At 39.7% G+C, this 14268-nt stretch overlaps 1 non-coding gene across 1 annotated transcript; it reads left to right on the plus strand.

The window, feature by feature from the left end:
* The first annotated feature begins 13265 nt into the window (after positions 1-13265).
* On the plus strand, positions 13266-13372 carry LOC131608381 (small nucleolar RNA R71). Its single transcript, XR_009285645.1, has one exon. It is a non-coding gene; the product is annotated as a small nucleolar RNA R71 (small nucleolar RNA).
* Positions 13373-14268: the final 896 nt, after the last annotated feature.

Consider the following 14268-nt stretch of genomic DNA (forward strand, 5'->3'; position numbering starts at 1 on the left):
AAGTAGAAGAGCTGTATTTATAAGTGGTGGAAGAAAATGGTGGTTGATGAGTATTTATGGTGGAAATTAATGTGGTGGAGTGGTTATGGATTATAATGGGAGTTATGGGGGGTTAGGAATGGAAGAAAATGGGATTGGAAATGGAAAAAGGGGAAGAATGGGGTGGTTTTCGAGCAACTAGCCGTTAGGTGACCGTTGCGTCACCGCGGCAGGCCTACCGCGAGCGCGGCAAGTTGAAAACTGACTGGACCGGTTCTGTCTCCTTTTGCTTTTGGGTCTTTTCTCTTGCATCATTTCTCATATCTTGGGGGTGTACCTAGCATTTTTTTTGTAGAATATATATATGTATATTTGCATATATATATATATATATATATATATATATATATATATGTATATACTCCTTTTTACTTTTTATATATTTAGTGAAAATATATATACATATGTATATGAACACACACACACACATATATATATATATATATATATATATATATATATATATTATTTTTTTTCTTTATTTTCGTTATGATGACCAGGAAAACAAAACATTAGTATAACAAGTGAGTAAGAAAAACACAAACATATATATATATATATATATATATATATATATATATACGAACGTCGGGTCATCACAACGTAGATAGTGCATAAAATATAAAATGCAACAAGTGTATCAAATGAAACTGAAAGGGAAAAACAACATAAGGGAAATCACACACACACACACACACACACACACACACACACACACACACACACACACATATATATATATATATATATAAACAAGAGATCTCGTGAACCGCATAGATCTATCACCAACAAGGAGGACGCCCTGCAGGAAGGTCTGGACCACGTAACTCGGTCAGCTGGCGTCGCATCTCTGCCACCTAGTGAGCTAAATTATCTAACTCACCAGCAAAGGAGGCATCATTCAGCTCCAACTGTAAATGAAGATCGACCACCTCATTGCGGAGCGTGGCTATCTCGGTGCGCATGGCCATCAATATAGTGCGGATGTCAGGTTCCTGCAAGTTGAGGTTGTTATAAAGAACAGTAGTGTGTACAACCTCGGGTCCGGGTGTGTACTCCGGGACGGGATCCTCAGGTCCAGGGGTATACTCAAGAACAACGTCCTCAGGGCCAGGGGTGTACTCAGGAACGGGGTCCTCAGGAGTGTACTCGGGAATCAGGTCCTCAGGACCAGGGGTGTACTCAGTGATGGAGTCCTCGGGTGTAGAATATGATGTCTCGCCCCAACCCTCCACAGAGTAGTTCCAGTTGGCAGGGTTGGAAACACATGTCATCAGGGGGTCTGGCAGCATAAAGGTGTAAACTGTCTGATCATCTATGAGCAACCTGTACTGATAAGGATGGAAGGAGGCTCTCCTCATGAGTCCACGATCCATACAAAAGTCGAGATCTAGAAAGGTATACCCACAGTAAGGAGTCAGCTGGAATAGCATCCTGTCCAAGCCCAGAGCAGAAGCTATATGTGTCACATTCTCTCCGGAATGTATGAAACCTGCAGTAGATCTGGCTGTCTGGTCTAAGCTCTCTATCAGAAAACCTCCACTAGCGATGGGTCTGGACTGGTTAGCACAATATAGGAATAAGACCTCCTCAGCAGTGACTAGGTGGTCACCATACCTCCTCCCAAAGAAGGTGTGGCAAAGGATCATCTCAAAGTACCGGAAAGCTAGGTTATGGATCTTCCTCGACAGCTGGGCAGAAGGGTCAAGGCTAGCTCCATCAGTAATGTCCTGCCAAAACTTGTCAATATCTCTGCTCAGAAAGTAATTCAGTGGCATCTCAGTAATGGCAGTCGGTCCAGTTTGGAAACCAAGTAAATCCCCAAATTCCTTGATGTTTAGGGTGTACTCGGTGCCAAACATCCGAAAGTTAATCCATCCTCGGTCATCTGCTTCACCTACCCATGGGTTATAGTCTAAGGAGCTAAGGAACTCCAGAGTAAGATTCTTGTAGGTCTTGTGGACATCATCAGCATAATCATTCTAGCCAAGTTGGTTGCACAGATACCTGATACTCGGCTCAATCCTAAGTGCTCCCATGCAGCTTTGATCGGGGTACCTAGTGGGTACCATAGGTCTAGCGGATAAAGCGGCAAAATGGGCTTTCTGCGCCTCATCCCTGAAAATCACAACCATACCATCGAGGTAATTCATCCTGAAAATAAGAAAACATGAGAAATTAGTTCAGATAATATATATATGCGCTAAAACAAAATAAAAGTAAAAAATAAACCATGGGCTGCCTCTCACGCAACGCTCGTTTAACGTCATTAGCTTAACGGTTAGATCTTACTTCATGTAGGTATTGGAGGGTCTATCAGAATATGACTAGAGTAACCAACGGGCAGATCGCCCCCTCTATACAGCTTCAATCTTTGTCCATTACCACAAATGGAGCACATGAATCATTCTTAATTTCCACTGCTCCTAACCTTAGAACTTTCGAAACTTCAAATGGACCTGTCCATCGTGAGCGGAGCTTACCAGGGAAGAGTCGTAGTCTTGAGTTGAATAGGAGAACTGGGTCTCCAATGTTGAAATCTTTCTTTATGATCTTCTTGTCATGCCATATCTTGGTTCTTTCCTTGTAAATGATGGCATTCTCATACGCATTTAAGCGGAGTTCTTCCAACTTATGATTGTCCATAATACGTTTCTCTCCGGCCTTCAAGTAATCTAAGTTCAAGGTTTTAATTGCCCAATATGCCTTATGTTCCAATTCGAAAGTTAAATGACGGGACTTTCCGTAGACCAATTGATAAGGGGTTGTTCCAATAGGGGTTTTATAGGCCGTTCGGTAGGCCCATAGAGCATCTCTAAGTTTTGCTAACCAATCTTTTCTAGACAATGATACAGTTTTCTCTAAGATCTGCTTAATTTCCCTATTCGACACTTCCACTTGGCCACTAGTTTGCGGGTGATATGGTGTTGCTACTCTATGTTTTACTCCGTACTTACTTAGAAGCTTGTCAAATATCTTAGATATAAAGTGTGATCCTCCATCACTTATGACTAACCTCGGGGTTCCAAACCTAGGGAAAATGATATTCTTGAATAGTTTGACAACAACCTTGGTATCACTTGTGGGCGATGCAACAGCTTCGATCCACTTTGAGACATAGTCAACGGCTACCAGGATGTACTTGTTACCCATTGAGGAAGGGAAAGGCCCCATGAAATCAATACCCCAAACATCGAATAATTCTACTTCTTGGATGTTACTCAAAGGCATTTCGTCACGTCTTGAGATGTTCCCAGTGCGTTGGCATCGGTCACATCTCGAAATATAAGTGTGGACATCGCGCCAAACAGTAGGCCAATAAAGAATAGCTTGGAAGATCTTAGCGCATGTCTTAGACGTGCTTCCATGTCCACCATAAGGTGCAGCATGGCAGTGTTCAATGACGTTGCCTACTTCTTCTTCTGGCACACAATGTCTGAAGATATTATCTATTCCCCTTTTAAATAGAAGGGATTCGTCCTAGAAGAAGTGTTTAACATCGCTGAAAAACTTTTTCCTCTGTTGGTAACTTAGGTCAGGGGGTATGATATCAGCGGCCAGATAATTTACAATATCTGCATACCATGGCGCGCTACTCAAGGTTGAGATTTCCTCTGAGGTTCCTTCTCCAAAGGTATGTAGGGTGTCCTTCTCTATAGTGTTCATCCCAGCTACTAGTCTTTCATAGGTGGAGTGATCATCTATAGGTATTAGTTCAGGTTTAAGATGTTCTAACCTAGAGAGGTGATCAGCAATTAAGTTCTCTGTTCCCTTTTTATCTTTAATATCAAGGTCAAATTCTTGGAGTAAGAGAACCCATATGAGCAATCTAGGCTTAGCATCTTTCTTACTTAACAGGTATCGGATTGCAGCATGGTCAGTGTATACTATTATCTTGGCTCCTACTAAATAAGATCGGAATTTATCGATAGCAAACACGACGGCTAGAAATTACTTTTCTGTGTTTGTATAATTAAGTTGGGCAGCGTCTAGGGTTCTACTAGCATAGTAAATGACATGCAGTTTCTTATCTTTTCTCTGTCCTAGCACGGCTCCTACAGCGAAATCACTTGCATCACACATGATTTCAAAGGGTTGCGTCCAATCAGGGGGTTGTATGATAGGCGCTGAAATCAGTGCTTGCTTTAAAACTTCAAAGGCCTCAAGACATTTCAGATCAAATTCAAACTCGACATCTTTCATCAATAGGTTTGTTAAGGGTTTAGTTATTCCAGAAAAGTTCTTGATGAAGCGTCAGTAGAATCCAGCATGACCTAGAAAACTCCTCACTTCCCTAACGGTCTTAGGCGGGTTTAGGTTTTCTATAACTTCTATCTTGGCTTTGTCAACTTCTATGCCTCTCTCGGAGATGATGTGTCCTAAAACTATCCCTTCGTTCACCATGAAATGAGACTTCTCCCAATTCAGCACAAGGTTTACTTCCACACATCTTTCTAAGATTTTCTATAAATTCGATAGGCAGTTGTTAAAATCAAATCCACACACCGAAAAATCATCCATAAATACCTCCATAATTCCATCGAGGTAGTCTGCGAAAATCGACATCATACAGCCCAAAGGGCATTCGTCTATAGGCGAATGTTCCATAAGGGCAAGTAAATGTGGTTTTCTCTTGGTCCTCCGGGTGAATAGGGATTTGGAAAAAACCAGAGTATCCATCAAGATAACAGAAATATGAGTGTCTAGCTAGACGCTCAAGTATCTGATCTATAAATGGAAGAGGGAAATGGTCTTTCCTAGTCGCCTTGTTCAACTTTCTGTAATCTATACACATGCGCCATCCTCCTTCGGTTCGCTTTGCTACACGCTCACCTTTCTCATTTTCCACGACAGTGATACCTCCTTTCTTCGGTACCACTTGGACGGGACTTACCCACTCACTATCCGAAATCTGGTAAATGATGCCAGCTTCTAATAACTTAAGGACCTCTTTCTTTACTACATCGCTCATGATAGTGTTTATTCTTCTCTGATGCTCTCTCGAGGGTTTCGAATTCTCTTCTAGCAAAATTCGATGCATGCATACGGATGGGCTTATTCCTTTTAAATCAGAGACTTTGTATCCTAAAGCTAAGGGATATTTTCGCAAGGTATCTAAGAGTTGGTTTGTTTCGATTTGGTTCAGAGTGGCACTTATTATGAAAGGTCGATTCTGTAACATCCCGATTTTATTAATATTTTAATTAATTATATTAGTAATTATACTATTTGGTATTTTTAATAATTATTTATTTATTTAGTTATTATGTGATATGATAATTATTTGAAATATTTAATAGTATGTGTGTTTGTGTTATTTGGGTTAATTAAGTTGTATGAGAGATATAGTTAATTGAGCCTTAGTAGTAAAAACGTAATAGATGGATTATGGGTTAAGCCCATTAAGAGAAAAGAGATAGTAAGATGAGAAAATTAGGGTTTTAGAGTTGGAGTCTCATAACTTATTTTTGGGGAGAAAGGAAAAATAGAAAAGAGAAGAGAAAGAAGGGAGGAGCACTTGAGAGAAGAAGAAAATTATGGAGGAAGCCTTAATTTTCGCAGCAAGTTTCAGCATAGAGTCACCTTGGCAAATCGGGCATATCTCTCAATCCAACCGTTGGATCGTTACGGTACTTGGACACAATGTTCCTGACTCATAGAGGTAAGTTCTGACCTGAGCGATTTTGATTTTGAGGGTTTTAAGTTTGTTTGATAAGCTGATTCCCGAACTGGTGTTTAGGTGTGTCTCCAATTGATGTTAGAAAGGATTTATTTTGGAGAAAAACTTAGAGCTATGATGAAAGAGTCCATATTTACCAAGGTAAGGGTGGAGTTCGAATTATATAACCAGGAATATGATGATTGTATATGGGATTATGGTGTATGAATTTTTCCATGGATTATTTGTTGTGATTATGTCGTGTTGATTCGGTGAAATTAGTTGTTTTTGTGGTGATAATTGTTGTTGTTTTATGCAAAGTTGCAGGATGTTTCATTGACGATGTATACCTCTATTTATTGGTATAGCAACGATATAGGCTTATGCCTTTGTGACGATGATGTTGTTTGTTGTGTGTGTTTGTTGCATTCATATACATATGCATTTTTGGTGACGGCCTGGATTGGCAAATTAGTGACGAAGGCTTATGCCTTGATGCCTCTGTTAACTGGCAATTGGCGATGGGGGTTGAAGCCCTAGGTACCACATGCATGTGCAATTGTAGAGTCTCATTATATGTGGCATGAGTGTGATTTAATTATGACGTGATGTGACTTGAGTTGTTGTTGAATATGACGATGTGAAGTGAATTGTGATAGTGTGAAGTTGTAATTATATGTTGTTATGCTAATGACTTGTTGTGACAGGTACCGTCTGGAAGATGAAAAATAGTTGTTATAACTATTATTATGTTGTTGCTGATTTTGTTATCATATCTGTACAGTTTTAAATTGTTGTTATAGCTGTCGTCTGAAAGTTGTAAAGTGATAATTTTGTATGATTTAATTCAGATATATTAATTATCATACTTGTGTTTATATTTTTCGATATCTCACCCCTTCTGAATGATGTTTCCCTTACCGTGGGAAACGGACAGGTACTCAAGATAGCGGTGGAAGTCTTCAAGTGATTTTTTGAAGTCTTTAGTTGCTGTTAGTCATGTTGGTGTCTTGCTCTGATACGTAGCACTCAGGGGATAAAACGATTGTTTTAATTATTATTTCTTTTGCTGAATTTTTATATGGTTTTGGTTTAAATTGTAACTTAAAGTTACCGTGCAATGATGCTACGACTTGAATTGAATATTTATGAAGTTTGTTGATTCCGTTGCGATTTAATTATTGAATTTAAACAAAGTGATTTTTAGTAATGATTTGATTATCGTTTTAAATTTCTGTGTTATGTATCTATGTGAAGGCAAATAAGCCGTAACTGTTTTTGAAACGACGAATATGTGATAACTCAAATGAACTTGTTTAGGATTTATACTCTGATTTCCGTTTAATTTATCGGGTAGATTTGGGGTGTTACAGATTCATCTCCTCATCCAAAAACTCATATCTTAGATTTTTAGGTAATTCCTGAAGTTCTATGGCAGGTTTCATGGTGCACGGCATAGGGTCGGGGGTAAGTGCTAAGCATTCAAAAAGGTTGTCGTCGATGTAAGGTTCCATACTCTTAAATCCGTCATCCTCTAAAATGGGGGTAGAAGGTAATATGATTAAGGAATCGTTGAGCTCATTTACACACTCATCGATGACGTTGATGGCATAACACGCATCTCCTATCACTGGTGCCATTAGAAATTTTGATAGAATGAACTCGATCTTTTCATCTCCTACCTCAAAAGTCAGCTTCCCTTTCTTAACATCTATTATAGCTCCAGCGGTCGATAAGAATGGTCTACCTAGGAGGATTGGGATGTCATCATCTTCTTTGATATCCATAACTACGAAATCAGTCGGAATGTATAACTGACCAATCTTGACAGGTATGTCCTCCAAAATACCCATGGGGTATTTAACGGATCTATCGGCTAGTTGTAACGACATCTTAGTAAGTTGAAGCTCTCCTAGTTTTAACCTCTTGCAGACAGCTAAGGGCATCAGACTTACGCTTGCTCCTAGGTCCAAAAATGCTTTGTCTATCGTATGATTTCCTAAGACGCAAGGGATAGAAAAACTTCCAGGATCTTTATCTTTCTTGGCAAGTTTATTCTCGGATATAGAATGACATTCTAAAGGTTTGGGATCGTCGAGTCGTCGTTTGTTGGACAAAATATCGTTCAAGAACTTAGCATATGATGGTATCTAGGTTATTGCTTCGGTATAAGGGATTTCTACGTGGAGTTTCTCTATTACCTTAATGAACTTTTGGAATTGGTTTTCTATTTTGGTATTTTTCAATCTTTGTGGAAATGGAATGGGTGGCTTGTAAGGTTGTGGTCTGCGGTTCTCTACCTCCGGTTTTGATTGCTTTTCGGGTTTCTCTGGTTCCTCTACCTTGTCTTTAGGTTCACCATCTTCCTTAGGTTTTTCCGGCGTGCTTAGGTTAGGATTTTTAGGTCCTTCATAAGCGGTTCCACTTCTTAGGGTGATAGAATTTGCTGTTCCTTTGGGATTAGGTTGGGTTTGTCCAGGGAATTGTCCTCCAGGTACAACTTGTGCAGAGGTGGTTTGAGCTACTTCTGAAATCTGGGTTTCAAGCATTTTGGTGTGGGTCATCATCTGGTCAAACTTGGTTGCCAGTTGAGTAACTAACTCGTTTGTGTGAATGTGTTGGTTCATAAACTCCTTATTTAGCTGAGTTTGACTCTGGATAAAGGTGTCTATGGTTTCTTTAAGGTTCGGTCTTGGTGGCACAACTTGCATAGGTTGGTTTTGTTTTTGTGTTTGGAATCCTTGGGGTCTCGAAGATCCGGAATTTTGGATGGGGTTGTTGTTCTTGTAAGAGAAATTAGGGTGATTCCTCCATCCGGGGTTGTAGGTATTCGAGAAAGGATTTCCTTGGGTATAGTTTGTCATACCCTTATTTGTCCTACCCTTATTTATCTGGCTTATAATCCATATACACACATCATTTAGGTCATGGCCCAATTCATGCATTCATATCATGGTTACTGTTCCAAAAGGTGACAAGAAAGGGGGCTCCTGGTACAAAGAATTTCTAATCAAATATTAGGGTTTGAGGTCTGGTCCGGTGGCATCGTCCTTCTAGGGGCTTTCTTGAATCAGGGTTTTCTCACCTTCAATTCAGAGCATTGGATAGAAAGTACAAGCTTGTTGTTTATCTGGTTACCTTGAATTAGGGTTTCTTGACCAAAGTCAACGCAGTTGACTTTTTGGTCAATACATTGATCAAGAGCTGATTTTATGAAGGGAGATGGTATGATGACTGTGTGGAGGTGTTTAGTTGATTGCCATTGGTTGGAAACTGATTAATCGGGGATTTCATTAAGATCGGAGAAAAATCAGAACAGTTGACTTTTGGGTTAAAATTAGGCCAATCACTCAAATATTGACTTTTGGTGGAAAAGCGGTCAAGAAAAGCCTAGGAATGAATAAAATCAGGAGTTTGACAAAAGTTGCCAAAAATAGAACAAAACAAAAATGGAAAGTTTCATACTTAGAAAATATTTGGGCTCTTAAAAGCTTGATGAACAGTCCACTTCATCATCAGTTTACACGTGGCAAATGACATTTTCTGGAGAAATTTACAACATAAAAGTTGTTCCTCTCATGGAGGAGAACAACTTTGTAGTTGGACACTTTTTCATTTGAAGCTTGGTTGAAGAGTTATTAGGGTTTGAAGTTGAAGTTTTTCATTTGAATCAAGTCACAAAGCTGGGCAGATTTCAGGCCATACGTGAAGTATTTCCTCAAGCACATGGTGTGCCGTATTGGAAGCAGTTTCTTGAGCTCTACGAATGTGCTACAAATGCAAACTTGATATTTTTCTACTCTCTTTCATGCCCTCTACACAATGGGCTAGGAATCAAGCTAATGGGATGCGTGTGGAACCATTTAAAAAGCCTCAAAGTCACTCCCTCACAATGTTGAAACTACGCATCTGGCTGGGCATAAAATCAGGGCCAGCATAGGCAATTTATCGAGCACTTGGCATGTTGTTTTCAAAGCGAATTTTAAAGAACCACAAGCATTCCCTGAATTCAAATTTAATGTCAATCTCATCTGCCCCACGCCCTCTCTCCATGGAACAAGTTGACATGTTATTTGAATGCTTGGTTGCCAAGTTATGGAGGCGTAAAGTCACGCGCTTGAAACTGCATTTTGCTAAGCCTCGTAAGCAAGTCATGCCCAGCCAGTTCCCTACACATTCAGTCACGAGTCATACAATCCATCACCAACCTCCATGCATCACCACCCTATATAAACTCACCACCCTTCACAAAATAAGAACCTTCACGATTCATTTTCTTCAGTTTCATATTCTTCACTCTCTTCCCGATTCCCTGGTTTTCTCTCATCTCTATCCTCACCTTCAACCACCCTAACTAACTCTAACAAACTCTAAACACCTCCATCTTCAAACTCTAATATCCTCCATCTTCATCTTCATCACCACCAACCACCGTAACAAACTACATCTTCATCTCCTTCATCATCTATCAACAACAGCATCCTCATCATTCAATCACCATCACTACCTCTTCATCAATCTCTAGCATCAAGCCACAGATTTAAACCTTCTCTATAAAATCATCACACTCTTCTCTTCTCACTCTCGGACTCTCTCTCTCTCTAACAAACTCAGTGGATCTTCCATAACCAATCTTTACTATCATCACCATTTTTTCCTTCGGTTGAACTCAGCTTCATCTCATCTCTTTCTTCAGCAAGAACGCAAGTACAGAGGACTGAATTCACTTCTCAATCGGGTTAAAGATCAACATCATCAAGAAGCTCGATTTGCAGAGCCATCTTTTCCTCTTCTTCGTTCAAAGATCCTCCAGGTGAGTCTCCCATTCCTCCTTAGCGTTTTAACATCATGTATATGACGCATTCGTGTTCAGTTCTTGTGGTTCTTGAAAGTGAATTATCTCTAAGTAAAGTGTTTTCTGTTTACGTTTTTGGATCATGCCTTGAAATTCTGCGAGTGTTTGTGAGCATATAGATACGTTCAGGTTGCATTTTGATGAGGTTGAGCCATGCTAGGGTTTCGGCAACGTTCAATGTGTGGAATTTAGAGAAAGAAATAGGGAAATGTAAGAGCATATTCGGAATCTACGCTAAAATCCGAGTAGGATAGTGTTAGTTTCGTTTGTTTCTTGGCAATTTGACGAAGAACCGGTGGTTGTGAGGTCAGGGAAGACGACCGGAACAGTGGTTCCGGCGTCTCGGTATTTCATGGGTACTAATCTGATATGCTTAGGTGGCTTATCCTTATTGGTTGCTTTTCCCAGCTTATAGTTTGTTTTAATTGTATTTCAATCATTAGGTGCTGAGTTGGAACGTTTTCATTGGCTAGGGATACTCTTTTGTCCTTTGTGACTTAAATTTATTTTGACCAATTGATGTATTATGTGGCTCCTTCATGTCACGTTGCTAGCATTTTTGTAAGGGTTAAAATTAAATGGTATGCTATTGTCAAACAGAATGGAAACCCAATGGAATGATGGTAGGTTAGTTGGTGGGCCTCGGTTTGAAATCTATCGTGTGGGCTTAGTTTTTTCTCAGCATACCCCCATTTTGCTAATGCTATCACGCGCCTGATTGTGTGGGCCTTAGCACCATTATTGTTTCCACCCCCATTTCCAGGCCCGGGCGCCTATTGACATGATTTCAACTCGTTATCTTTCTGCAGATGCACCCCTTTGCAGTTAGATTTTTGTTTTCATTTTAATTTTGTCTTCTTTTGCTTTTAATTCATAATTTCTTTTTGATTCAAATATAAAAATACATAAAATTTGTTTTTAGGTATTTTAGGGTATGTAAATAATTGTCATAATTTTTGTTGATTTTTTAATTGTTTCAATACCTTTAATAAATCATTTCTTCCATAGTGTACTTGTATTTTTTGCTTTGATTCATTTTTGTAAATAATTTTGGATAGAATTTTAATTGAATCCCTTTTGTTTGCTTTATATGTTCCTTGATGAACCGTGTAGCTTTTGTCTATTATTTTTAGTGCTTTTATGCAACATATTGACCATTAGGTTTAGGAGTTCCCTTGTGTAAATAACCATTAGATTAGAAAATAGGTTTAGTCCCCTTTTCTTTTTTTTTCTTTTCAACTTTTAAAATACTTAATAAATACTGATAAGGATCGTACCGTTCTTTTCTTTTCGTAGTAGAAAAGAAATGATTGGGGCGTAGGTCCCGATGTATGTTCTTTCCTACTTAACGGAGGAGAAATGATTGAGGTGTAGGCCTCGGTGTATTTCTTAACCACTATTTAGAGAAACGATTGTGGCGTAGGCCTCGATGTGCATTCTCTAAATATTCAAAAAAAAAAGGTGTATTTCTTAACCGCTATTTAGAGAAACGATTGTGGCGTAGGCCTCGATGTGCATTCTCTAAATGTTCAAAAAAAAAGGTGTATTTCTTAACCGCTATTTAGAGAAACGATTGTGGCGTAGGCCTCGATGTGCATTCTCTAGATATTCAAAAAAGGGTGTATTTTTTAACCGCTATTTAGAGAAACGATTGTGGCGTAGGCCTCGATGTGCGTTCTCTAAATATTAAAAAAAACTCTTTTTGGTATGATCTAAGTCACAAACAAGCTCCCTTAAAAAACACCAACCAAAAACATTTAAAACACTTAATAAATGTTCAGATTTAAAACTAAGTGAGGAAGTGATGCGAAGCCTTGTAGCGGGTTTTTGTCATCATGGAATTACCCTAAAAGACACAAACCAATCTCTCTTTTTCTTCTTTCTAAGGGCATCGTTATTTCCGCTCGATCGCATCGTAGGTCGTCCTTTATGCAAGAGCGCGAACGTTAACTCCGCCCAACTAAAAAACCCAAAAACAAACATAAAATCGTGAGCCGAACTACGGCGCTCTGATTCCTGAAAAGGATACGTAGGCATTGGGTCGCGGGGCCTAAGCGAGCACAATTGTAAATATCCTTTCTTTTCCCCGTGTTTCTTTTGCATTTATTCGCATGTAGGCATAGATATAGTACACACCCTTTAGATAGAAACAAACATAGGTGGATACCATCGAGTACGATGGGCGTGAGGGGTGCTAATACCTTCCCCTCATGCAACCGACTCCCGTACCTAGATTCTCTGGTCGCATGACCCTGTTCCTTCCTTTGCTAGGTTTTATGATATTCCTTTCCCTTTTGGGATAAATATATTGGTGGCGACTCTGTTCATTTTTTTCGAGCGTGCGACATAGTTAACTTGGTCTGAGCCAGAATCGTTCAGAAGGTTACAGTCAATTGTCCTTGAGTTCCACAGAGCTCGCATTCTGATTGGATTGCTGCCACTGTGGTAGGGTTATGAGACATGTTTTTGACCTTCAAGGCCATAGCGTCCATCTTAGCATTCATCATGTCCATGCAACTTATCTCATCCTTTTTCTCTAACGTTGCTCGTTCTATCCCCCATTGGGCGTGGTTTTGGGCCATATCTTCTATTAGGGCACAAGCGTCGGGATAAGGTTTGTTCATTAACGCTCCGCCAGCGGCAGCGTCAATAGACATTTTCGTGTTGTAATGGAGTCCATTATAGAAGGTGTGTATGATTAACCATTGCTCTAGGCCATGGTGCGGACAGGCTCTCAAAAGTTCTTTATATCTTTCCCAAGCATCAAAGAGTGATTCGCCTTGGTTTTGAGTGAAACTAGTGATCAAGTTCCTAAGGACAACGGTCTTACTAGGTGGGAAATATCTGGCAAGAAAGGGTCTCCTAAGGTCTTCCCAAGTTGTTATTGAGTTGGCTGGAAGGGAGTCTAACGAGTCATGGGCTTTACCTCTAAGGGAGAAAGGAAACAATCTTAAGCGGATGGCTTCGGGTGTGGCTCCATTCTCCTTAAGGGTGTCAGCTAACTGGATAAACACTTTTAGGTGTTGATTCGGGTTCTCTGTAGCAAGACCAGCGAATTGGTTTTGTTGAACCAGTTGAAGTAATGAGGGCTTAAGTTCAAAATTGTTGGTTGTTATAGCGGGGTTTGCAATACTGGAAGTGGGCTCCTCATTATATGGTTGAGCAAACTCTTTAAGCGGTCTTTGGTTACGGTCTTCAGCCATAGCTTTCCTTAATTTAAGGATAAACAGACGTGCTCGGGCGTAACGTTTGGGTTCCACTAAAGGGTTTAATAGGTTACCGGTGCTACGATTTCTACGCATCTACCGGCTAGAATAGCCTTAGTCTAAACGGGATAACAATAGGGTACGAAATTTGACGAAGTTGGTCCCCGGCAACGGCGCCAAAAACTTGATGGGTCTGTAACGTATAGCCTAAATATAGTACTACAAGTGCACAGCCTATCGAAGTAATATATAAGATTATCGAACCACAAAGACCAATCGTCAATCTATCAAACACTATTGTTAAGGTGCTTATCTAAGGTGAAACATGAATATTGTTGTGAGTGCAGTGTAACAAGGTAATTGAGCGGAGTTAATAACAGTTTAAAGCGACAGGTCGGAATGTAAATCATGAAACCAAACTATGATCCAGACATGCATAAGTGAAACGACTCATGGGGCAGTATTTTCTATTCGTAGCAAAGAATCAATTTAACAGGAACTTGTAGCTT

The sequence above is a fragment of the Vicia villosa genome, linkage group LG5, assembly GCF_029867415.1.
Source record: "Vicia villosa cultivar HV-30 ecotype Madison, WI linkage group LG5, Vvil1.0, whole genome shotgun sequence".
NCBI lineage: Eukaryota > Viridiplantae > Streptophyta > Magnoliopsida > Fabales > Fabaceae > Vicia > Vicia villosa.